The sequence below is a fragment of the Prionailurus bengalensis genome, chromosome B2 (genome assembly GCF_016509475.1).
Source record: "Prionailurus bengalensis isolate Pbe53 chromosome B2, Fcat_Pben_1.1_paternal_pri, whole genome shotgun sequence".
Lineage (NCBI taxonomy): Eukaryota > Metazoa > Chordata > Mammalia > Carnivora > Felidae > Prionailurus > Prionailurus bengalensis.
In genome coordinates, this window is record NC_057349.1 from 139571165 (window position 1) to 139596647 (window position 25483).

The 25483-nt window shown below is 45.6% G+C and overlaps 1 protein-coding gene across 2 annotated transcripts in view; it reads left to right on the forward strand.

Moving 5' to 3' along the window:
- The window catches only part of SCAF8 (SR-related CTD associated factor 8), a 219501-nt gene extending 195467 nt beyond the window's left edge, over positions 1-24034 (forward strand). Inside the window, exons 21-22 of one of the 2 annotated variants that reach the window (XR_006299092.1) lie at positions 3518-3610; positions 23610-24034. The gene's annotated coding sequence lies outside the window, so the exon portion shown is untranslated. Of the gene's footprint in view, positions 1-3517; positions 3627-23609 lie in introns of those variants that run through there. The other variant, XM_043592650.1, reaches the window with a different exon arrangement.
- Positions 24035-25483: the final 1449 nt, after the last annotated feature.

Here is a 25483-nt window from a genome sequence, read left to right on the forward strand (position 1 = left end):
TATTAACGTTGACCCTTGAAAATGTTAGCAAGATCCGAGACCTTGGTTTACAATTAAAGATGTGTGAAAAACAACATACTCAGGAAGCATCGAATACAATTGTGTTGACTTGTGGCCACTAATACTTTTAATTTTTTACTTGATAATAATTTATTAGCATGGATGATGATTAAAAAATGGTCAATCCTTGCAGAATACCATATAGTTCATGAAGCACTTTTACATGAACTATTGAATGTTTTTTAAGTTTTTAGTGTTTCTTTTTGAGAGAGAGAGAGAGACAGACAGACAGAGCATGAGTGGGGGAGGTGCAGAGAAAGAGAGGGAGGCACAGAACCCAAAGCAGGCTCCGGGGCTCTGAGCTGTCAGCACAGAGCCTGACGTGGGGCTCAAACTCATGAGCCATGAGATCGTGACTTGAGCCGAAGTTGAATGCTTAACTGACTGAGCCACCCAGGTGCCCCCCTCTTTTAAAAAAAAATTTTTTTTAATGTTTACTTATTTTTGAGAGAGACAGAGACAGAGTGTGAGTGGGGGAGGGGCAGAGAGGGAGAGGGATAACTATCTTTTTCTTAATGGAATAAAAACTCATACCCTAGGGGCACCTGGGTGCTCAGTTGGTTAACTGTCCGACTCTTGCTACCCGCTCAGGTCATGATCTCATGGTCTTGAGATCGAGCTCCGCATGGGGTTCTGCACTGAACGTAGAGCCTGCTTGGGACTCTCTCTCTCCCTCTCTCTCGGCCCCTCTCCCGCTCTTACTCTCTCTTAAAATAAATAAGTAAACATTAAAAAACATTCATTCTCTAATTATTTCTCCTGCTCTCAACATATGCTAGTATTCTTTCCTTAGCCATCACCTATAGCAAAGGGGAGCTTATGGAAGACTGTGTTTTGTAAGGTGCTGTCACACATGGTGGGTGGAGAAAGAGAAAACAAAAACATTTAAGTTGTTAATTGTCTGTATATTGGGGGGGGGCTGTTTATTTTGTATAGGACCGAGTTCTTGTCATTATTATCATGTCTGTACAAGGAAAAAATGTGGGTTAAATAGCAGACATGATAATTAAGCTCGACATCATCTCATATCATCGCTTGTTAAAAAGATAAATACGCAATAACCAAGTCACCAGAATAACGTAATGGGTTTGCCCCCCTGAGCTACGTCTTGCTGCGTGGTCACCCCCCCTCCCCCCCCCCCCCACCAGAGAGGCTTGCAACATGAAAGACTCACCTTTTTCTGCAGAAGATCTTTATTTCTCTTGCCCTGAATCCTCACGCATGAAGTGGAGAAGATATCTCCACGTGGCCCTGTAGCATATTGCCACGAGTCCTCAAATTATAAATGTGGTATTTAGACTATGTCTGAAGGAAGCTTTATTAAAAGAAGAAAAAACTTAATAACTGTCATATCCTGATAACAGAGGTAACCTGCCATCCCAAAGGGGGCACTGACCTTGAGAGTAAGGTCACCTACAAGGACCCCCTCCTCTGGATTCCCATCTCCTGAGCTCACAGATTCTAGAGGCTCTCCTGTCCTCTCTGGACGGTGGGATGGTGGGAATTCATTCCAGATCTAGCTGGCGCTTGTGGACCTTCCAGAAGCTCCCACACGTCTCGCAATCAGGGCTTGATGTGGGTTCCACGTTCTTGAGGTTTAATTCCCTCTTCCCAAGCTTGGCTTCATCATCATGCAAACACAGAACTAGTATCATTGTGCCTTCTCTCCGCTTCAGAGATGCCCACCCTCTTCCCCACATTGTGGGAGAAGGGACCCCTGCTTAGTTTTCCTCTCTGGTCCCTGAAACTTCATACCAGTCCTTGCCAAGCTTGTCCTAGTGCTGAGCGTTATTAAGTTGGGGCATCCCACCCTTATAAGACTTCTGCTTGGAGAGAAACCAAGATTGTCCCCAGCTCCTTCTGGGGACAGGTGCTAATCTGCAGCAGACAACTCGCTGACTCTCCTCTGCCGTCACCATTTCGTGTGAACTTGTCACTTTGTTCGATAACTCGAGAGCTTTCACGCTTTTTTTCACCACGACCCACGAAAGAAAATATATTAGACATATTAGGCATCGCAAACCAGTACACAAAGACATGTGTATGATTGATACAGGTCTGCAGACATCTATCCATGTGAGTTTCCTCACCTTCGCTTTATGCATGCTGATATTTTCCATTCCATTCTGTTCTGTTCTATTTATTTGTTTATTCATTTATTTTTAATGCTCATCAAGATTCGCTAAATTAATTTTCATGGTTGTCTAAGGAGTCATGAGCTGGGGTTTGAACAACACTGTGTTAATTAATGCATCTGACTCCCTCTCCCCCATTTCTGAGACACTGTGACCTCACTGGGCACAGGAAAGAAAAAGTGTCTATTTCTTCTTGTATACTTTGTATACTTTGGTGCCCTTCACTAGCAGATGCTCAGGTAAATACTTGTTGAGGGAAGAACTCAGCCTGAGTGTTTCTGCCCATGCTTATCTACCTTGCAGGGCATTTGTAAGAACTGAGTGAGATCATGTATTTAGGGCGAGAACACAGGGCTTTGCACCAACAGATGCTCAATGAACATACGTTTCTTTGTGGTTTTCTAGACTAGCTCTCCCTCCAATTCACCATCTGATTGCACTGCAGTTTTTGGTTTTTGTTTTATTTTGTTTTTTAAGTGTAATGAGGGTTTGAACTCCATTAGCCTAAGGTCTCAGTCAGCCCAAGGGCTTTATAATTTTCTGAGTTGCCATAAAGTCAGGGCCAAATTGCTCTTCCAGAACAGTCTAAAAGTACGGGAAGGTCTTGGGGGAGAGTCCTTTTGGTCGTACCCTGGCCTGGGACTCATTTCTCCATGAAAAGTAGAGACATGAGCTCATTAGAACTTCTAGAATGAAAATGACTTCCACGTTTTAAAAGATTATATAGTAAGTTTAAACTTAACATGAACTATAGAGTGTTTTGTGAATTGAAAGTCTCCATGAGGGCTCAACATTTCAGAGCCACAACACGTAAATTAAGTCTGATGTCACAGAAAGGTGGTGACTTTTGATTCCACCAGAAACTGGTGGTGGGCTCAGGAGATACCATTTCTTCATCCGCAGAAAGGAGAATCTCACACATCCTCAAAATTCTGTGACCTCAACCATGAACTTGGGAGTCCTTCATTTTACATTTGCTGGAATGTATTAACCATCGAGGAGATAACATTCCAATGAAAACACACATCTCGGTGGCAAAGTCTGAATCAAATACGATGCCTGAATCCTCTTCTGTCTGTTAGCAGTTTTCTTGCTGCTCTCATGTAGCAGCACTAACTGGTGTCTTACTGAGCTGAGAGCCGAAGAGGCAGGTTGTTATCTGTATAAATCAAGCCTCCGACACCAAGCTCTTGCATGAATCAGCGCCGTCGTTTGTTTCGAATTGTACTTGTCCATGAAATGTGAGCTTTTTGTTTAATGCGGTGTGAACTGATCATTCGCATCTGGGTAATTTAACCAACCCACTTGCTGCTTTCTTCTAGGTCAGAATGGCTCAGAGGATAACGGAGTTTCAAAGTCTAGCGGAATACGAAGTCTTTCGCCTTCGGCTGTCTGGATTCAATTTACGAAGGCCAGTAAGTGAATTCCATCTCCTACCGGCTGGTACCTGTGCTTCTTTACAAGTTCTTAATGAGCAGGCGGTCCTGAAGTGAGAGGGGTGATTGGGACCGCCTGACCTGCGTCGGACCCCTGTAACTACCTTGGCGTTAAATTCACGAATTTTTCAGACATCTAGGAAAAATAAAATGCTCGGTGTGGAGAGGTTATCAGGGCAGATCTCTGCCACCAGCTCCATAATACGGAAGCTTCGCATGTGCTCTTTCTAGGCATTGCCCTCTACGGAGGTTCGGATGGAGAAGAAAATCAGATAATAAGTGGTTCACCTTGAAAGCTAACCCCCCCCCTCCCCCGGCCCCCACCCAGTGTCAAAAGGGACTCCCTTATCTTTGTTGTTTTCAAAGGAACATGCCTTCAGCTTCCATACAGTTCGGGGGCTGTGCCGTGGATGCTCGTGGAGAGGGAACAAGAAGCTCATGTCAGGCAGTGGTCTTCTCTTGGCTCGTCTTGCCCGTTGTGTTGACCTCCGTGTCCTACTCTTCCTTCCCTGTAAGATAAGGTGCTTGTCCAGCCGCGTCCCTCCCCTGAGAATGCCCCTGCATGGCTCCCATCTCCTGCAGGATTAAACCCAGCCTTTGAGCCTGGCGTTCAAGCGCTCCGTGACCCAATCCCCTTCCCAGCCTCGTCTCTAACAGCCCGTCCTCACCCTTGGCTCTTGTTCTTTGTCTGGTGTGATCTCTAGCCCCTTCTTCCCCTGCCTGCCTTGCAAGACTCCCTCATGGGTCAGCCCCTGGGGGCAGCCTTTCTGGGACCCACTGTACCCGGCTGCTGCACACACCTCCGCCCTGTACTCACCCCGTCACATCCAGATTACGCTTTTCCTTTTCTCTTCCTCCTGCTAGACGGGCGCCCTTCAAGGGCTCCCTCCCTGTCGAGGCAGCGTGGTGCAGCAATGAAGGGCACGGTGCCCGGAGCCTCACTCCCCAGGGTCTAAACCCGGTTTTGTCGTCTACTGGCTGTGTTAGACCCCATCTCCTGCCCTACTTCTCTTCTCTATCAAATGGGGGCCATAAAAACTCCTACACCGCAGGCTTTGTGGGTGTGTTAGATGCAACAGCGCATACGAAGTACTCGGGACCGTGGCAGGACCTGGTGAGAGCTACGGAAGCGTTGTCCGTTGTTAGTGTCCACCACGCTAAAGACTAAGTTCCGCGAGACCGCGCACTTTCCCCTTGAAGACGAGCGCCATGCAAATTGCAGCAATGATTTGTAGGCAATGCATACTTTCTGGGAGTTTTAGAACATTTGGCTGAAGGAAGCTGAATGAAAATAGGGGCGCCTGGGTGGCTCAGTCGGTCGAGCGTCTGACTCTTGATTTTGGCTCAGGTCATGATCCCAGGGTCGTGGGATCGAGCCCGCGTTGGGTTCCTCACTGAGCATGGAGCCTGCTTGAGATTCTCTCTCCCTATTTCTTTCTCTCTCTCTCCCGGCTCGTGCTCTCTCTCTCTCTCTCTCAAATAAAAATTTAAAAATAATAGTTTTAAAAAGAAATATATTTTATGAAATCTTAGGGGTTTCTTCACTTATTCCTCATTACATAGCTGAATCAGCCTGGGAAGCCATCACCGCTGCTTTGATTCCAGATGCTTCTAAGTGTATGAGCCTCTTAAAAGTCTCTTAAGCCTATTTGAGGTTCCTTTAAAGCCTGTCATCATTTGGGCTGCCATAACAAAAATGCCAAAAACTCAAAGGCTTGTAAACAGCACACTTTTATTTCTCACAGTTCTAGAGGCTAAGTCCAAGCTCATGGCACCACGGATTCCATGTCTGGTGAGAGCACACTTCCTCACACTGTTGCCTTCTCAGTGTTCCCTACACAGTTGCCTCCTAGCTCTCCAGGGCCTCCCTTGTAAGGGCACTAACCCTAGTCCTGGGGGCTCCACCCTTATGACCCAAATGCCTCACAGTGGCCTTCCTTCCTAATGCCTCCAGGGTAGGATTTCTTTCTTTCTTTCTTTTTTTTAAATGTTTGTATTTATTTTTGAGAGAGAGAGATAGAGTGCTCACAAGTGGTGGAGAGGCAGAGAGAGAGGGAGACACAGAATCCGAAACAGGCTCCAGGCTCCGAGCTGTCAGCACAGATGCCAATGTGGGGCTCGACCTCAAGAACCGCAAGATCATGATCTGAGCTGAAGTTAGACACTTAACCAACTGAGCCACCCAGATGCCCCTTGAGGGTGGGATTTCAACATATGAATTGGTGGTGGGGGGGACACAAATGTCCAGATAAAAGCACCCCCGGGGTGCCTGGGTGGCTCAGTCGGTTAAGCGTCCGACTTCAGCTCAGGTCACGATCTCACGGTCCGTGAGTTCGAGCCCCGCGTCGGGCTCTGGGCTGATGGCTCGGAGCCTGGATGGAGCCTGCTTCTGATTCTGTGTCTCCCTCGCTCTCTGCCCCTCCCCTGTTCATGCTCTGTCTCTCGCTGTCTCAAAAATAAATAAACATTAAAAAAAAAAAATTAAAAAAAAAAAGCACCTCCCACCCCTGCACCTTCACAATATCCGTGACATGCGAAGACATCCGCTCCCACTACTCAGCTGGTGTTGAACCCGCCATGAATGACCTCCTTTAAAAAAAAAAAATGCCATGTCTCTCCTCATGCCTCATTCTCCTTTTCCTTTCTTCCAAGGCTATTGCTGTCGATGTCCCACGACCCCACCCCTCACCCCTGCTTCTTCAGGAAGCTCTTCCTCCGCTCACCTGAACAGCCTTGCCTGCTTTCCTTGGCTCCTGGGCAGGACCCTCTCCCTTGCCTGGACCCTCTCTACTGCCCCCAGCAGCTGGGTTGGGGGCCTGCCCAGTCACTCTCTCCTGTTCTTCTAGTGATATATTTCTCCTCAGAGAAGTCACTACAAGGGTGATTTCCAGATTTGAATCTCTAGCCCTGACTCCTCTTTTGAGTTAAAATTTCTCTCTGGCCATTTCAGCTGGGCGGGGGGGGTCTCTTCAGTTTCAGTGTGACCAACCAACTTGGTTTCCCCCACACCCGCACCCAGGGTCTGTCAGGAGAGATCTCTTACAGCCGTCTGGTCTTGTAACTACAGCCATCATTGACAAGTTCGTGTCCTTCAGCCCCTTGAAAGTGTCACCAAGCGGTGCTCCTCTCTCACAACAGTTTAGATTTGCATCTATTCTCCATGTTTGTCACCTCTGGCAACAGCTTCTGCTCAAGACTCCCGCTCTGGTGCCCCACTGCAGGACTGACGTACAATTTTCCTATCTGCTCAGAAACCTTAAGTGGCTCCTTCTGACTGATCAAGAGCCAAGTCCAGGTCCTTCTGCCTGGATTCCAAAGTGCCATGTAACCTGATCCCAACCTACCACATCGAACGTATTTCTAGAACCTTCTCCAGACGTTTGTGGAATACCTGCTTTCTTCCAGGCACTCTCCTAGGTTCCTAGTGGGATCAAAGGATGAAGGAGGTAGGCCCCCTCCTCCAAGACCTTCACAGTGAGGTGGGAGGTTGGAGGTAGAGAGTGTTGCCAGGCACAAAAATTCTAATTATAACATAGGTGCATTGTCCAAAGGAGAGTAAGTGCCAGGAGGACCCAGAGAAAAGAGTTATCAGTATAGATGCATCCTATGCTATAACTTAGATAGTCACTTTCTTTCAACTTGAAACATATTGATGTTTCTTTTTTATTTTTATTTATTTATCTATTTATTTATTTATTTGAGAGAGGCGGGGAAAGAGAGAGAGAGAGTGCATGTGTGCACACACACAAGCCAAGGAGAGGGGCAGAAATAGAGGAGGAGAATCTTTTTTTTTTTTTTTTTTTTTTAAATTTTTTTTCAACGTTTATTTATTTTTGGGACAGAGAGAGACAGAGCATGAATGGGGGAGGGGCAGAGAGAGAGGGAGACACAGAATCGGAAACAGGCTCCAGGCTCTGAGCCATCAGCCCAGAGCCCGACGCGGGGCTCGAACTCGCCAACCGCGAGATCGTGACCTGGCTGAAGCCGGACGCTTAACCGACTGCGCCACCCAGGCGCCCCAGAGGAGGAGAATCTTAAGCAGGCTGGACATCCAGCGTGGAGCCCGATGCGGGGCTCCATCCCACGACCGTGAGGTCATGAACTGAACCAAAATCAAGAGTCAGCCAATCAACCAACTGAGACATCCAGGCACCCGTAAACATATCAGTTTCATGAGCCATTTTGTTAGCAACAGATCCAAACGATTCTTGGGAAACCAGACTATTCAACATTTTTTAATAGACAAGTGTAAGTACTTTACCCCGAAATAGTTTGATTTTTGAGGTAGATTGGAAGGGTGTGCTTTCTTGTCACCATTCGGGGGGTGGGGGAGGGCTACACTTTGCCTGAATTTCTATTTTTGAAAGAGCTCTTTTAAAACGTATTGCTATTGGTAAATCCTCTATTGAATTTTTAGATGAATGTCAACATCAAATACTGGGCTAAAATGAAAATGGTCTTGTCAGAGATCAGCTCTTTTGTCAAATGCATAAAAAAGGGTGGATTTCAGGGAAGGTGAGACTGATAGTCAATTCTGCACTCTTTTTGTGAAACGCTCTAATTTTAAGAGCACCCCTCAGCTGCTTCCTGTGTGACCCTCACAGATAAATCTGGAGCGAAAACTCTGACCTGAAGCTCCGGTAAGAAGATCTCACATCAAGAGAATTCATTTCTGTGGAATTTCCCAGCCTACACTCTTGGTCTGGCATTCATGAGACTCTGTTGTGTTTGGATGAGAAGAAGAATTCTCTGTGACCTTGAAACTTTTGTTTTGGATGCTCCTCCTTCTATTACTTCCTCATTGCATTAATGGCTGCCCATGGATCCAAGATAAACCATCTTCCCATGCCTGAGAGACCGTAGTTTAAACATTCGATGTTCTGTTGCTGCGTTATTAGGCTCAGCCTCCTGAGTTGCACTGTAAAATTCTAGAAGGTAAACAGTTGGGCATATATTTTCATGTGTGTCAAATTACAGGGCACACACACGTTCTGCTACCTCTTTGAACCCTGAATGAGATTTCAAGAGTGTGCACCTCGGGGAGGATCCCTGTCTTTGCATCCCGCCCCAGCCCCACCTCTACTTTTCCCCTCACCTGAACATCTGAGCCAGTGGAGAATAAACAGACAAGTGCCACCCCACCCTGTCCTATGGGCAGCCCTACCTTACAAACACACACACGTTCCCGCACACACACAAGCACACATAGACATACCTGCCTGCAACCCTCTGCCCCCAAACATGCACATACATCCTGAAGGCTTTATAAAAGGCTCTCTTTGGGGGCGCCTGGGTGGCGCAGTCGGTTAAGCGTCCGACTTCAGCCAGGTCACGATCTCACGGTCCGTGAGTTCGAGCCCCGCGTCAGGCTCTGGGCTGATGGCTCGGAGCCTGGAGCCTGTTTCCGATTCTGTGTCTCCCTCTCTCTCTGCCCCTCCCCCATTCATGCTCTGTCTCTCTCTGTCCCAAAAATAAATAAACGTTGAAAAAAAAAAAATTAAAAAAAAAATAAATAAAAGGCTCTCTTCAAACATGCACCGGATGTGGGCACAGAGAGTCCAAGGATGGGAAGAGACTGTCTAGAGGTAATCTCTGAATGTTTCTCTCTTTTGTCTTTGCACTGTACCCTTTCACCCTTCCTCTTAGCCAACACAGATTTCCATGAGACCTTATTCCTCATGGCTCCTGGCTTTCCTTCTGTCACTGTCTTCTCTCCCTGGCAGAGCTCCAGCCTGAGGTATCCCTCATGTAGATGCTACTGGGATCTGTTTCTCCAGAGGTTATTCCGAGCCTTCCACACTCTGCCCCTTCCTTTTAGAACCAAAGACATTGGCAGGTCCGTGAGACCATCTGGACAAGAGAGAGCTAAGCCCAGGACGGGGAGCCAGCCCTGAGCCCCATCATTAGTTTGTTCAAACCAGTAGAGCTCTGGTACCAGTGGTTCAGCAATGGCCGAAGCCAGGTCCTGATACTGTGATATCAGAGCTCATGGCTCTAAATCGGACCCTCATCCCCCGACACTCAGTGGCCAGTCGCACCACTCTCTGAGGAAACCTATGAGCCACACAACCCTATGGCATGTCAGCTTCCATTTGTCAAGTTTGGGCAAGTCACTGTGCCAAAAACCACTGGGTGGGTGTCTACACATTTGCACGAATAGTTCTCAGTCATTATTGCAGACGGTCTGGGGCCTCAGCGGTGGGATTTGACTTTAAAAGGATGTGCAAAAATACAGAAAGAGAAGAGTGAGTAAACAGTGATGGACATGAGAAGATGTTTAGAACAGCAGAAGCCTAAAATGAGCCTGGGCTTGCAAAGATGCAAAGGGCGGTTAAAAGGACTTTTAAACTATCTTTTTTTTTTTCAACGTTTATTTATTTTTGGGACAGAGAGAGACAGAGCATGAACGGGGGAGGGGCAGAGAGAGAGGGAGACACAGAATCGGAAACAGGCTCCAGGCTCTGAGCCATCAGCCCAGAGCCCGACGCGGGGCTCGAACTCACGGACCGCGAGATCGTGACCTGGCTGAAGTCGGACGCTTAACCGACTGCGCCACCCAGGCGCCCCTTAAACTATCTTTAGACAGAAGAAAGTGGGAATGGGGATCACAGAGGGGATTTAATGAGCAAAGGGGAGGCGGGGCTGAGGGATGCCTGTAGCCCTGGGAATCAGTGATTCTCCCAGACAGATGTCCGTGTTCCATATGAGGTCCACACATGTCCACGGATGTGAACTAGGAAGGTAACTCTAGAGGCGGAAACATTGGCTACTGAAACGTTATTAGTGATTATTGCTTTTCACCCAAAATGTTTAATGTGGCTTCCAAAATTACCGAATTGATTCCCAGGGCATAGTTTATTGTCTGCAAGATTCTGATTTGTGCAGGGTACTCCCTCATGAGCTGATAATACTCTATACTTACACAGCGACTTTCATCTGTGGATCTTAAAGACTTTTATAAGCATCAATTAGTTCTCAAGTGCGACTTTGAAATTATTTGCACACCTGTGAAGTGTGGCTAGTAAACACTTTTCCACCCAGGCAAAGCCAGAATACTGAGATGGACGGTCTCCTGGGTGTCCGACTGCTTGTGGATGAGACCCTGGTACTGATGCCCAAATGAACTCCAACCTCTTCTCACCGTTTAGTCCCACCACTTATGTCAGATCTTTGTTTTGACATTAAACTATCAAATAACATGTGGAATTGGGGAGAAATTTCCAGACTTCTAATCAGTGTGTAGATTTGAGAACTGTGTATCCCTTCTGGCTTTACAAAATTGGAGCTGCTTTATAGCCTGTCACACGCATCAACTGAAACACAGAACCAGAGCTGTCTGGAAGGTTCTGGAAGCTTCTGGGACAGGATCGAACACTTTATTGTTGCGTCTCCACCCCATCCCCTGTCCTACTTCCCAAGCCTGTTAACCATTTAACCCTGTTTAACTAGTCATAGGGAATTCCTCTGGGGTCCAAGGTGAAGGGAAAAGCTTGCACATTAGAGGCTCCCCCCAACTCTTACCCCACGGTTCTGACTCTGGCACTGACACTTTCCTAGTTGAAATCCAAACACTACCTGCTGCCTTAATTTCCTCTGCATTTTTCCCTCCTTAAACCCCTACCATCCAGGGTCTACTCTCTCTCCTCCAATGAATTCACTATATAAAAGTCTTCAATGACTTCCGACAATTCCAAAAGGCACTTCTCAGGCCATTCCACCTGACCTCCCTGATGCTATTGCCAGAACTATCCGCCTCCTCGAAAGTCTTTCTTTCTTTGACCTCTGTGGCCCTGAAATTCCCATTTTCCTTTCGCCCCTCTGACGATTTCTCTCCCTCCTTCTGAGGGCATTTCACAAGGAATCCCACCAGCCTTTGTGGTCCTGGCGCATCTCTGACCCTCCTCGTGGGATCAAGTCTTGCCTTCCTGTCTCTGACAGGGATGGGGTAGCTCTCCCTGTCTCCCAGACTGAACAGCTGCGAGGTTATATCCATACTTCACTTCTTTTCATTTTCTACACCCAGGGGCTCACTGAGTTTTTTTTTTTTCCTTCTGAAGTAGCTCTTAACATTCATGGCCACCTCAATTCAGGCCCCAAACCTAGGGCATTTCCCCCAAACTCTTTTGATCGTGCACATTAACAAAACATGTTCATATATCGACCTCAGATTTTAAAAGTGTTTTTTTTTTTTTAATTTTTTTTTTCAACGTTTTTTATTTATTTTTGGGACAGAGAGAGACAGAGCATGAACGGGGGAGGGGCAGAGAGAGAGGGAGACACAGAATCGGAAAGAGGCTCCAGGCTCCGAGCCATCAGCCCAGAGCCCGACGCGGGGCTCGAACTCACAGACCGCGAGATCGTGACCTGGCTGAAGTCGGACGCTTAACCGACTGCGCCACCCAGGCGCCCCAAAAGTGTTTTGTTTTTAATGATTGAGATATAATTCACACTTCTGGTTTTAGGTTGCATATGTATTATACACTGTATTAGTCTTCTGATATTGCCACAGACTAGGAGGCTTCACGAACAGAAATTTATTTTTGCACAGTTTTCGAGGCCAGAAGTCTAAGATCAAAGAGCCATGAGGGTTGATTTCTGGCAAGAGCTCTCTTCCTGGCTTATAGACCGCTACCTTCTCACTGTGTCCTCACAGGGACTCTTCTCCATGCATGCATAAGAGTCGGGGTGGGGGCTGGGGGTGCAGAGGGAGACAGGAGAGAAAGATCTGGTACCTCTTCCTCTTTTTATTAGGATGCTAGTCCTATTTAAATACGGCCCGACCCTTATGAGCTTGTTTAGCCTTAGTTACCTCCGGAAGGCTCTATCTTCAAATACAGTTACATTAGGGGTTAGAGCCTCAGCACGTGAATTTGGTAGGGACGCGTGTCTTGTTGGTAACACACACATTTTCTTTTAAACTATTTAAAATATGTAAAATATATGCTAAAAAATATGGGCACTTTAAAAGTAAATACACATAATAATTCCAATATTTTCTTCCCACCATCTTTGTGGGTCACCTTAAGCATACCTGGAAGTACACACTGGTCATTCGAAACCACGGACGGTGATGATCGCAATGTCCTAATGGCTCTGTCCGCTACCAGGCTTCTGCTCTGCCTTCTGATACAGCCTCTGCATTAACCTATATAAAACACTGGTTTCTTCTCCCTTCCTCTGAAAACTTTGGTGCTCTGGGTTGCCCAGAGGACAGGCCAACTTCCAGCTTGACCTTCACAGCACCACATGTGCCACCATGACTTTTGCTTCAAGCCATTGTTCTTCCTGATGGCTCACTTGGGCCCCTTTCTCCTCCTCGGTGGGTCCTGGGCCTCTAGCTTGTTTCTGCACAACCTTGCCTGCTCCCTCCAAAATGTTCTCCCTCCCTCCCCAAAGCTCTGTGTCGTCTCTTGGTACATTTGCTGCTCAACAGTGTCCCTCATACTTTCATGGGTGCCATCTTATTTTTCAGCTGGATCATGAGCTCCCAGAGCTCATGGTCCCGGAGTTTCTTCTCCATCTCCTGTCCTTCTCTTCTCGGAACACAGACTCTGAACCTGTCCTCTGTCACTGCAGTGCTTCTCGGTCCTCCTTCCAGAATGGCAAATCCACAGGGCAGCCTGAGCCTTCTCAGTGGGTGTTCTTGGGCAGAGACAATCTTGGAGGCCTTGGAGGCAAGGACACCATCTGACTTGCTGGTCACATGTGTACCGTGGACTGAACGTGTTTGGGGCAGGCAACTTAACACTACCACATTCCTCAATTTACTCCAGCTCAGCTTCTTGCAAATGGTATTTCCCAGAAGTTGGTAATGTATTCTCCTAAAGATTTAATAGAAGAAAAGTTGGCTGCTTGTTGAGAAGTATGCTTTTGGCTGCCAACTCGGAGTGCCTTAAATTAATGTTGACAAATGTGAGATGTATTAGCACAGCATCCGTCTCTTTAGTGCCTGATGGGGCTCAAGACGCGCACGTAAATCATTCAGATGACAATTTTCTGGGCTGAGCACTTGGCATTTACCTATCACAAATCAGTGCACCTGTTCACAGATGGCAGCACCGGGACACTGAGGATGATTTGAGATGATGGCCACTCAAGGAAGAAAATGACTTTGAAACATTGAAAAGCAAGCCTGGAGCTATCTCCAAATCTTCTTGAATTCCCCCTTTAAAACTCATCAGCATATGCTGACCTGGACTAAAATGAAGGTATCAGCTTACCTCCTGGACTTTCACTTTATGGCCCTCTGGCTGGCAACGTAGCCATCCAGTTTCCAATGCGTGCCCGGGGACCGTCAGTGCTGGGATGGATGGCCTCCAAGATCTGTTAGCTGAAACCCACCCTGCTTTGTGAGGTGAATGTGTACAAGCTGAAAATTAGTTTCTGGTCTGTTTTAGGAGGTGATTGTCCAAAAAAACTGAACTGGTTAATATTTAAACTACCTATTTTCTTTCCTTATTTGCCTGATGAACTTGGCAGAGTGGGTGAATGTCATAATTGTGTTCGGAGTCCAAAAATCATCTCGCAGTGTGTATTTCAGGTATAATACGGTTCAATGTCCTGAGCCAAGAGTATCCTGCCAACCCCTTTGGGTATCATGCAGTGGCACTGGGGTGTCGCACATGACTTGCACAGACCGTGCAGGCTCCCAGCAGGGGGTATTTTGCAGATTAGAGTGTACGTGCCGCTCTCCTATAAGCATCAGTTACTGAATTTCCTCTGTGTTTCTTCATACGTTTTCATCGTAGCCACCTGGGTCTCTCACGTTGACAGCAGAGGGCTGATTTGGTGAGAGTGACAGGTTTGGGGAAGGGCCAGTGCTGTTCGCAACAGCTGTTCACAGAATATTTCTTTGAGACTTTTGATCCTTTTCTTTTCATGAGAAACCCACAGAGAAAGACAGGACCCACAGAGAGAAGGGGGCTGGGAGAGGGGAGGGATCAAAGGAAAAAGAAAAGAATGGAAAAAGAATGAAAGGAAGGAAGGGAGGGAGGGTGGGAGTGAGGGAGGAAGGAGGGAGGGAGGAAGACAAAGAAAGAAAGAAAAAGAAAAGAAAAGAAAGAAAGAAAGAAAGAAAGAAAGAAAGAAAGAAAGAAAGAAAGAAAAAAGAAAGAACGAACAAGAAAGAAAGAAAGAAAGGACAAGAAAGAAAGAAAAAAGAAAGAAAGAAAGAAAGGACAAGAAAGAAAGAACAAGAAAGAAAGAAGAGGAAGGAAGGAATAACGGAAAGAAAGGGAGGAAGGGAGAAAGGAAGGAAAGACAAGAAAAGAAAGAAAAAGAAGGAGAAGGAGAGACAGTCTTGCAGTCAAGCCCACCCAGTTTTAAAACGCTGCTCCTCTGAGAAGAGTTTAGCTCAGGTCACACTTTCTCGTCCAGCCTCCACCTTCCACTGTGGCTGTTGGCACGGGCCGCTGGGACCATTACAGACAGCACCGGGGGTGGGGGGTGGCTGGCTGTGCTGGCCTCCTTTCTCCCGGCTGGTGCTGAGGCCTGAGTGGGGAATACCCACGCTGGCTGCCAAGCGAAGCATTTTCATAGCCTGAGTCACCCAGACGGAGCTTTACTTTGTGAACACAAAACAGGCAAATCACGAACAGCACCCCAATCCTGGCAGGCGGGGGTGAGGATTATCGTGAAGTGCCATTAGATGCACTCAGGAGAATTCTTAGCCCCGTTGTTCTGTGATTCTGTTTTGCGTGAGGGTGATGGCGAACTTCTAACAATGGGCGAATGTTCTCCCCTCCTCACTGTTTTCTCTAACTCCCGCTTTGAAGCACAAAACCGGCTTGAAGTCTGGCAAGTCTGTGTTCATCACTGGGATTTAATTAAAATACACTGAGCCTCGCAGAAGCTTGTGGCTTAGAGTAATGGAAAAGTTTAGGGAATCAGGAACACAGACTGATCCTGGGAAGAAAGGTTAAATTTCCCCTCAAGCACTGGATTTCTCGCCTTCCATCTCCTCCCAGATGTGCCATTTACTCCTTCTTAAAAACAGCAGTCAGTTTTCTAAAAGAGGATCAATTAATTTTATTTCAAGTATGTGGTATTTGCATATACAGAAGTTTTATCCAAGTGTTCATGCTATTTCATATTCCTTTGTGTTGGATTAATTCATAAACATCTATATAGATCCTAAAGTTTATTTATTTATTTTGAGAGAGACAGAGACAGCGCTAACAGGAGAGGGGCAGAGAGAGAGAGAGAGAGAGAGAGAGAGAGAGAGAGAGAGAGGAGAGAGAGAATCCCAAGCCGGCTCCATGCTGCCAGGGCAGAGGCAGATGCGGGGCTCGAACTCTCGAAACCTTAAGATCATGACCCGAGCCGAAACCAAGGGTCGGACACTTAAGTGACTGACCCCTGCAGGCGTCCCTATAAACATATATTTATCGAGCACCTACTATGTGTAGAGAAATGTGGGGTGCGAGGGACAGCATGGTAAGAACTAGGCTGGCTTGGCTCCTTTCCTCACGGATCTTCTGAAGTCTTTGTGGTGCCTCTTGGTCTCTCCATCGTGTTAAGTGAGCTTGACTTTCACAAAGTGTCAAATACTTAAGAAAAAATAAATGGTTTTGGGGGGTATCTGGGTGGCTCAGTCGGTCACGTGTCCGAGTCTTGATTTTGGCTCAGGTTATAATCTCACGTTTCCCGAGATCAAGCCCCGCATCAGGCTCTGAGCTACCACCGAGGAGCCTGTTGGGGATTCTCCCAGTTTTGAATGCCGTACTCGTCACCAGCATAGAATTACATATAATTGAATATATCTCTCTAATGGTGATGATATAGCAGTATTCTTCAAAGCATGATACACACGTTACTCCCACACATCATACACCATTTCAATAGCTCTGTAAATCAGTTGGTGGAGATTCCCACCGTGTTGCTTTAGGTGTTGGCTGAGAGAAGGCACTTTGGGACAGTGGCCTGACACACAGTTTTGGATCTGAGTCAACTGCATGTGTTTGTAAAAATTCCCATTTTTTTAAGCCTCCCTGCAGGTCCAACAGAATGAGAATCTCGGGAGTTGGGATCAGACATATGCATTTTCAGCAAGGACTCCCCCAGTCATTTTTGTTCAGAGTAAAATTTAAGAGTATTATTTTCGAGCTTTTCTCATTAAAACCAGTGCAAAAGCCATCAGTCAATTGGTCAAACCAAACAAACCCAATCCAGTGTTTGGGGTGGGGAGCTGATATCAGACAGGTCTATGATAAGTTTCCATCCCCCGCCCAAAGCAATAAATCATGATATGATATTGCCTATGTTCAGCTTGTTGGGCCAAGGACCTTTGTCACGTCTTCTGATTTCTCACTTTCTTCATTTGCAGAGTGAGGGCTTAGACCTAATGATCTTTAGGCACCTTTTTTGTTAACATGAGCACACTAAGCAGGTACATGCAGTGGTGGCCAAAACTTTTAGCCCTTCCTGTCCACGTGACCTTCCTACATTCTACGTGAACATTGGCCTCCAGGAGATTAAGGCAGAGAGGAAGAAGATAGATGATTAGCACAACAGAAACTTGTCTTAGGGAAATTATGCCTTCAGACTTAATTTTAATTATTTCCTCTCGTCTTTTTCTTTCTATGGAATAATGTTCTTTGTTCTGTTAGTGACTGAGTTCATCGTTTTAAGTGATTCGTTCTTGTATTAATTCATTTACTGAACACTTAGGAGGGTCTGGTATGTTCTAGGACAGGGCCACGTGTTAAGGATGTGAAAGTGCACAAACATTTTGACTTCATATGACCTTCCCCCTACTAAAATTGGTACAGTTTAGCCAAAGTAGTCCATTTTCAATTCTAGGCTCTTCTTCCTGAAAGAATGATGTAGAAAATATTTTTAAAAACATTAAGACAAAAAAAAAAAAGACTAGTTTCTTAAATTGCAAACCTAAATTTTTGAAAGACAAATCCTACCCAGTCACATATCACTGTCATCCACATGAGTGAACGGACAAAACCCACAGCTATATCATATGTTTTAGCCCTTCCCAGCACTCATATAATCACATTCCCTGGGAACAAAGTAAGGCAGGCAGAATTTTTAAAGTTTTTGACTTTCTTGCCACAGAGATGCTTATGTTTATTTTATAACACCTACTATATTCCAGATAGTAAGTCTATATGGATTCATTTCCTGCTTTTCTAAATAACTTTTAGAGGCTGACAGTACACCCAAAGGGGGCCTCTAACTCATGACCCCGAGATCAAGAGTCCCATGCTCCACTGACTGAGCCAGCAGGTGCCCTGAAAGTTTGTACCTTTTAATCCCCTTCACCTATTTTGACTATAAGACCTCCTTTAAAAATAATATTTTGCGGTAGAGTGGCACCTGGGTGGCTCAGTTGATTGGATGACCGATTTCGACTCAGGTCATGATTTCGCTGCTCTTGGTTCGAGCCCTGCATTGGGCTCTGTGCTGGAGCCTAGAGCCTGGAGCCTGCTTTGGATTCTGTCTCTGTCTCTCTGCCCCTCCCCCACTCTCACACACACACACACACACACACACACACACACACACACTCTCTCTCTCTCTCTCTCTCTCTCTCTCTCAAATATAAATGAACATTAAAAGAAAAAAATCATATTTCTGGGGCTTCTGAGTGGCTCAGTTGGTTAAGCGTCCGATTTTGGATGGGATCATGATCTCACAGTTCATGAGTTTGAGCCCTGCATGGGGCTCTAATCTGATAGTGCAGAGCCTGCTTGGGATTCTCTCTCTCTCTCCCTTGCTCTCTGCCCCTCCCCCACTCTCCCTCTTTTTCTCTCTCTCCAAATAAATAAAATAAACTTAAAAAAAATAAAAAATCAAAAATGATATTTCAAATTAATTTCCTCCTAATTATATTGGAATGTTTTTAATGACAAAAACTCATGAAAGGGTTAGCGTGTTTCAAAATTCTTGCTCGGTTGATATGACTTAAATGTTTTAAACTAAGGGGTTACCTGAATTTATGAGCTTCTCTGTATATCTTGGATTTAGAAGTGGGGGAAAGGATTTGGATTTATCTTCAATTTATGATCAATTTTATATTCAGCAGAGAACTCTACCATTAAGTCGTTTTACTCAACTATTGTAAATTTCACACAATTTGAACAGATTTTTTTTTAAGTTTTATTTTTATTTATTTTGAGAGAGAGTGTGTGTAAGCAGGGAAGGGAGAGAGAGAGAGAGGGAGACAGAGAATCCCAAACAGTCTCCACACTGTCAGCACAGAGCCCGACTCCGGGCTCGAACTCATGAACCGTGAGATCATGACCTGAGCGGAAGACCGATGCTTAACCGACTGAGCCACCCAGGTGCCCCTGAACAGATTTTTAATTAAGGTTTACAGGTGAGTCACCATGTAAATTATGCAAACTTTTTCTTCCCCCCCCCAGAAAAAAACATGTACAGACCTTGCCTTTGTTTTGTAGGAAGGGCCCATGAATGAGCGTTAGAAGGCTTGCTCCCACCCTCAGCCCGGGAGACAGACATTCTGTGCCCTTCCTCTTCCTCAGCTTAAAAAGATTCCTCTGCGCTCCCACGTACATCTCCCCGTCCCGGAGAGCCAGCCGCCTGTCATGGTTACGAAGTTAAAACAACTCAGGAAAAAATTGTTTCTACTTCCTTGTTTGTGTGTAAAGTAAGACCCAGAGTTCTGCAGTACGAGTTCAATGGTGAGCTGACCCCCACATGCAACTATGAGGTGGTGGAGGCGGGAAATGTCCTGTCCTGGGGCAGCTAGAAGCATTTTCCCCAGAAGCTGGCAGAAATGTGAACTAACACTCGCTTCACGAGGCAACCCTCGTGTCTGTGGGGAAGGAACGCCCCTGCTGGAATGCGACACGGTCCTCGGCTCCCAGGCCTGGACCCACGGTGCACACAGCAGGAGGGCCTGCTGATGGGGCACCTCCACGCTCCTTATGACACAGCCTGCCCGTCTCGGATTTCAGCCCTCTCCCGAAATGTCTCGTGAAATGGAAATCCTGAATGCTCTTTCCTGGTGCATTCTTACTACGTGCTAAATGGCTAATTTCATATAATTGAGGAAGCTTTTTCCAAAGACTAAAAGTACACTCGCTGCTGGAGAAAGTGTAAAAACATGTGTCGTGTGGGAGGGGGACCGGTATTGAAGGCCTGGCTGCATCTGCTTTTTATGAACACTTCGCACTTCCCCGGGTACACACAGCACCTCCAACAGGTGGCCCCGGGAAGTGCAGTTTTTAAAAGCTGGCTTGGGCCAGCTTTTTACATTTTTACACTGAAAAGTCACCTCCTCCAAAACCTTTGGGAATTCTCAAAATTCCATATATATAAAACAAATTACATATAATACCAATTATATTTTTGGAAATTCTGATATTTAAATACTAATGTTTAACATTTTATATGTATATATAATATATATTTTATGTATATATTCTATTTATACATAATATATATTTTATGTATATATTGTATTTATATAATATATATTTTATGTATATGTTCTATATTTATAGATAATATATATTTTATGTATATATTCTATATTTATAGATAATATATATTTTATGTATATATTCTATTTATAGATAATATATATTTTATGTATATATTCTATTTATAGATAATATATATTTTATGTATTATATATTTATATATAATATATATTTTATGTATATATTCTATATATTTATGTATACATATTTATATACATATACATAAATATATATATTTAAATATATATAAATATATATTATATATATAACATATATAATTATATATATTATATACATATGTATGTATACACCAGTCACAGGCAGGCCAATGCACTGAACACCCACGTTGGTCCCCCAGATGGTCCCCACGTTACACATGAGGAAACTGAGGAAGCCAGAGGAAATTGCAGGAATTTGTCTTAAGTCAAACAGCTAGAAAGTAATGGAAGTAACATTCCTGTCAGCTCCATTTGCTCCAAAGTGCATCATCTTTTTTTTTTTTTAATGTTTATTTATTTGGGGGAGAGGAAGAGGGAGAGAGAATCCCAAGCAGGCTCACGCTCAGCGAGAAGCCTGATGTGGGGCTCGATCTCACGATGAGATCATGACCTGAGCTGAAATCAAGAGTGTAACGCTTAACTGACTGAGCCACGCAGACAACCCTCCAAAGCTCGTGATCTTACTGTCTGCAGTGTTGCCTCACCTCGATGACACAAACATCTACTTTAGTTAATGGTTGACTCTGAGGACAAGCAAGGGAAGCTTTCCCATATAGACCCCGTGTATTCATTTTGAGCAGCACTTTTATGGCCTCCCATGCCATGCTCCCACTTTTCCTTAGCAGGGGCACAAGCAGAGAAGCTATGCAGGCTGTTTGTTCATCCCCTTTATCTGGACTGTTTTCTACTCATGATGTCTAATTTCCTTGTCACCATCTTTCACAGCCACCGAATCGATAGCCACATTTGTCCCTCTCATTTAAATTATGTCTACATATTTGTGGGAGTACCCAGAAGATAAAACTGCATGAAATACGAAAACATGAAGACCACATTGCCTTGGAGATTGTATTGCAGGATTGAGCTCTGAAATGCAACACAGTTTTGTATTTTCCCTTTGATCCAGGCTCTGACGGAAGGCTTTGACGTTTTACAAAGTATGCCCATGTCCTTTCGGATGGCAACTCAAACAGGCCTTCAGATAGAGATGTGTCACTTTGGGCATCGAGCTAAGACTATGGCCGTCAGAAAGCCACCAGGCTGACGATGGACAGGTGACTCCGATCCCCCAGGCTGGGCTTGTTCACTCTCCTCTTGTAGGATGACATGCTAAGTAGTAGGTTTGGCTGCCCCCTCTTCCTTGGCCCCCAAATGTCCTCAAGTGGGATAAGCCTAACTCACCATGGTCTGGAACTTCCTCTAAGGTGGGAGCTACGTCTTCATATTTTCAGGGGCTTGGGCTGTGCCTGGCAGGCACAGAGTACACGCTTCTTAGCTGATGAAGAAGGAATAAATACATATACACTATTTGAGCAAATAGGAGACGAATGGCTTCTGCCTCTTAATATCACACCATTTTTGTGACAATGTTCCCGTAGAAGAATGTTTCAGCCCACAAGTTGGGATCCCGTGGGCCAGCCTTTCGAATAAAGCCTCAGTGAAAGAACTGGAAACTTAGAAGATCTCCAAGAAAAAGTGCTTTGCACGATAAGTGGAAAACATGGCTTGACTCGGAATCTTTCTCACGCCTCCCCCATTTACCCCATTTTGGGACTTTAGGAGGCCCTGAATCTGTAGCCCGTGCTCTAAAATGCGGGGCCCCAAACTAGAGCTGTGCTGGGGTGTATGCCGAAGGAAGTAAACCACAGTGCCTAAATATAAATACAAAAGGCTGAATGTAAACACTGAAGTTTTGGGCGGTCACTTGTAGCAACTTCCACAAATGTTGTATCACAGCAAACATATGACAGCGACAGTGAAGTCATTTATTTGTTTCAAAAGAAAGTTACTATTTTCTCCAGATACTAATATACCCCACAAACATTTATGAAACCAGTCTTTCTCAATTTGCTTCTATTGCAAACAGATAAGCTGGTGTCTCTATTGCAATAAAAAGCCATGAACATACCAAGGTCTGAGAGGCATTTGGAGAGCAGGCACGTCCTGTTACAGCTCCCCACCCCCCCCCCCCAGCCCCCCACCACGGTCTTTTCAGGGTCTTGCACTTGGTGCCGAGAGAGCCGGTGGAGGCGTGGCCAGGAAGGGACATCCTAGAGGCACAGCTCTAGCTTTTCAATTCTATTCCACGGATGTCTACATCCAAGATCCCTCCTCTTCAAGGAGGAATTCTGAAAATGTGCGCTCGGCTCAGCCCCACCAGCTGATTATAGGAAAGGCCACCACTTTGAGAATTCAGTCTTTCATCATATCGTAACATGGAGATGACATTTCCCCGCCCACCTTAGGACCCCTGACGGAGCCTCCCACAGCCAGAAACGACCCTTGCATTTGCGGGTTCTCTTCCTGTGGCACTTAGAATCTGTCTGGTAAGACAGTTGTTTATATGCACCTCGTGTCACATCCTAGGCTGCTTTCACGACTGACTAGTTCTCTGTGTTCGTGTTTTCCTCAGCCCTTGCTTTGGAGGACAGGGAACTTGGATTTGAATCCTGGCTTTCCTGCTTCTACTAGCCATGAAAACCCAGACAATTTATTTCTCCCGCTTCGGCTTTAGCAAAGTAACAATTTCTACCTCCTTGTGTTGATTTGAAGATTAAATAAGGTAGCATGATGCGGCGGGCACCTGAGCGGCTCGCTCGGTTAAGCGTCTGACTCTTCATTTTGGCTCAGGTCTTGATTTCATGGGTTTGTGGGTTTTAGCCCCGAGTCAGGCTCTGTGCTGACAGCGCGGAGCCTGCTTGGGATTCTCTCTCTCCCTTTCTCAAAAATAAATAAACTTAATTTATTTTTAATGTTTATTTTTCAGAGAGAGAGAGAGGCAGAGAGGGAGGCACAGAGTCTGAAATAGGCTCCAGGCTCTGAGCTGTCAGCACAGAGCCCAATGTGGGGCCCGAACACACAGAAGGTGAGATCATGAGCCGAGCCAAGTTGGACGCTCAACCGACTGAGCCACCCAGGTGCCCGTAAATAAATAAACCTAAAAAGAAAGATAGCATGATGCCTGGCACGCTATGGCAACCGATGAATACCATCTGTCATTAATAATGAGACTCGTGGGCTGGGGCACCTGGGTGGCGCAGTCAGTTAAGCGTCCGACTTCAGCCAGGTCACGATCTCGCGGTCCGTGAGTTCGAGCCCGCGTTGGGCTCTGGGCTGATGGCTCAGAGCCTGGAGCCTGTTTCCGATTCTGTGTCTCCCTCTCTCTCTGCCCCTCCCCCATTCATGCTCTGTCTCTCTCTGTCCCAAGGATAAATAAACGCTGAAAAAAAATAAAATAAAATAAAAATAACGAGACTCGTGGGTAGAACCAAGAATTGACCGAGGATCTTTCCTCATCAGGGAGGAATTCTGTGTGTCTGCTCTCAGCCCACCGTTCCAGGAGCTCTGGAAGCCCAAGACCCTTCTCCCGGTGCCCCTTCTGCTTCGGGACTGTGACTTTGCCAAAACATCACCCATTCTGCCACTTCTCCACGTGTGACACGCAGACAGGTTTGTATAATGAATCCTTGAGTCACGTGAGTGTGGCAGATTTGTGTATTAAAGGGATTAGACTAAGCTCAGGATGTTCCTATTCTTCCTTCCTGAACTTCGCCCCTCAGGAGGCCAGCATGGAAAAAAGTGTTATTATCCATCTGATAGCAAATACTTCTGAGCAACAGCTTTGCTCAAGAGACCATGCCAAGGCTGTGGCATTTGAAAAGGAGTGTGGTGCAGCCGCTCTGGAAGACAGTGTAGAGGTTCCTCAAAAAATTAAAACTAGATCTACCCTATGACCCAGCAGTAGCACTGCTAGGAATTTACCCAAGGGATACAGGAATGCTGATGCAGAGGGGCACTTGTACCCCAATGTTTATAGCGGCACTTTCAACAATAGCCCAATTATGGAAAGAGCCTAAATGTCCATCAACTGACGCATGGATAAAGAAATTGTGGTTTATATACACAGTGGAATACTACGTGGCAATGAGAAAGAATGAAATATGGCCTTTTGTAGCAACGTGGATGAACTGGAGAGTGTGATGCTAAGTGAAATAAACCATACAGAGAAAGACAGATACCATACGTTTTCACTCTTGTGTGCATCCTGAGAAACTTGACGGAAGACCATGGGCGAGGGGAAGAAAAAAAAAAAGGTTAGTGAGGGAGGGAGGCAAACCATAAGAGACTCTTAAAAACTGAGAACAAACTGAGGGTTGATGGGGGGGGTGGGAGGGAGGGGAGGGTGGGGGATGGGCATTGAGGAGGGCACCTGTTGGGATGAGCACTGGGTGTTGTATGGAAACCAATTTGACAATAAATTTCATATTAAAAATAAATAAATAAATAAATAAATAAATAAATAAATAGGAGTGTAAGGCACAGTCCTGCCTTTTAGGACCTACGGTCCCTGTCACCAAGACAGGGTACAGTGTTAAAAGGCAGCTGAGAACACCAGGGAAATTTTCCGTGGTAACAGAGTGGCACAAAGGGAAATAAGGAAAGGTCAGGGTGGCTGGAGAGGTCAGATCTGGGAGCAGTGGCCCTTGGTCTCAAGGATTCAGAGGGATCTTGACAGAGAGCTTGGTGTCTTTGTGTCCTCCATGCTGGAGAGAAGAACACTGTGACAGCAAGTTTGCTTTTCAGGGTAGAATGAGTCCTTGGTTGATTGACTCTGGCAGGAATGAAAGAAAATTCATACCAAATTAAAACAGGCAAAATCTGGAGGTAAGCTCACGAAGGTGGAGTGATCGATGAATTTCACCTCAAGACCTTCCATTTGGAGGTGAGGACCACGAACAGGACTTGCCAACAGGCAGATCTGAACAGGTCTAGTGATGAGATCCAAAAAGCAATTCCAGTCTTGATGTTTATATCCTATTTTACACAAAGACCACGTGCACTAAAAACTATAGTGTCAAGACTTCCAGCGTCTTCCAGTGTCAAGAGTCTGTGTGATGTTTGTCTTACTAACATTTCTATTGAAATTACGTATTATACAGAAAAAATGCACTGATTGTAACATGCAGCTTTGTGGATTTGCCCAAATGAACACCCCTGTGTAGCTCCAGTCCCGCTCGACAAATAGGACCCTTCTAGAACACCTCCCTTCCCTCCACAGTCCCCAGAGGTAGCCACTATCCTGCCACCTACACCACAGATTAGTTTCACCTGTTTTTAACTTTCTAGAACTGGAACTACCTGGTACGAATTAATGTATGTCTGGCTTTTTTTCT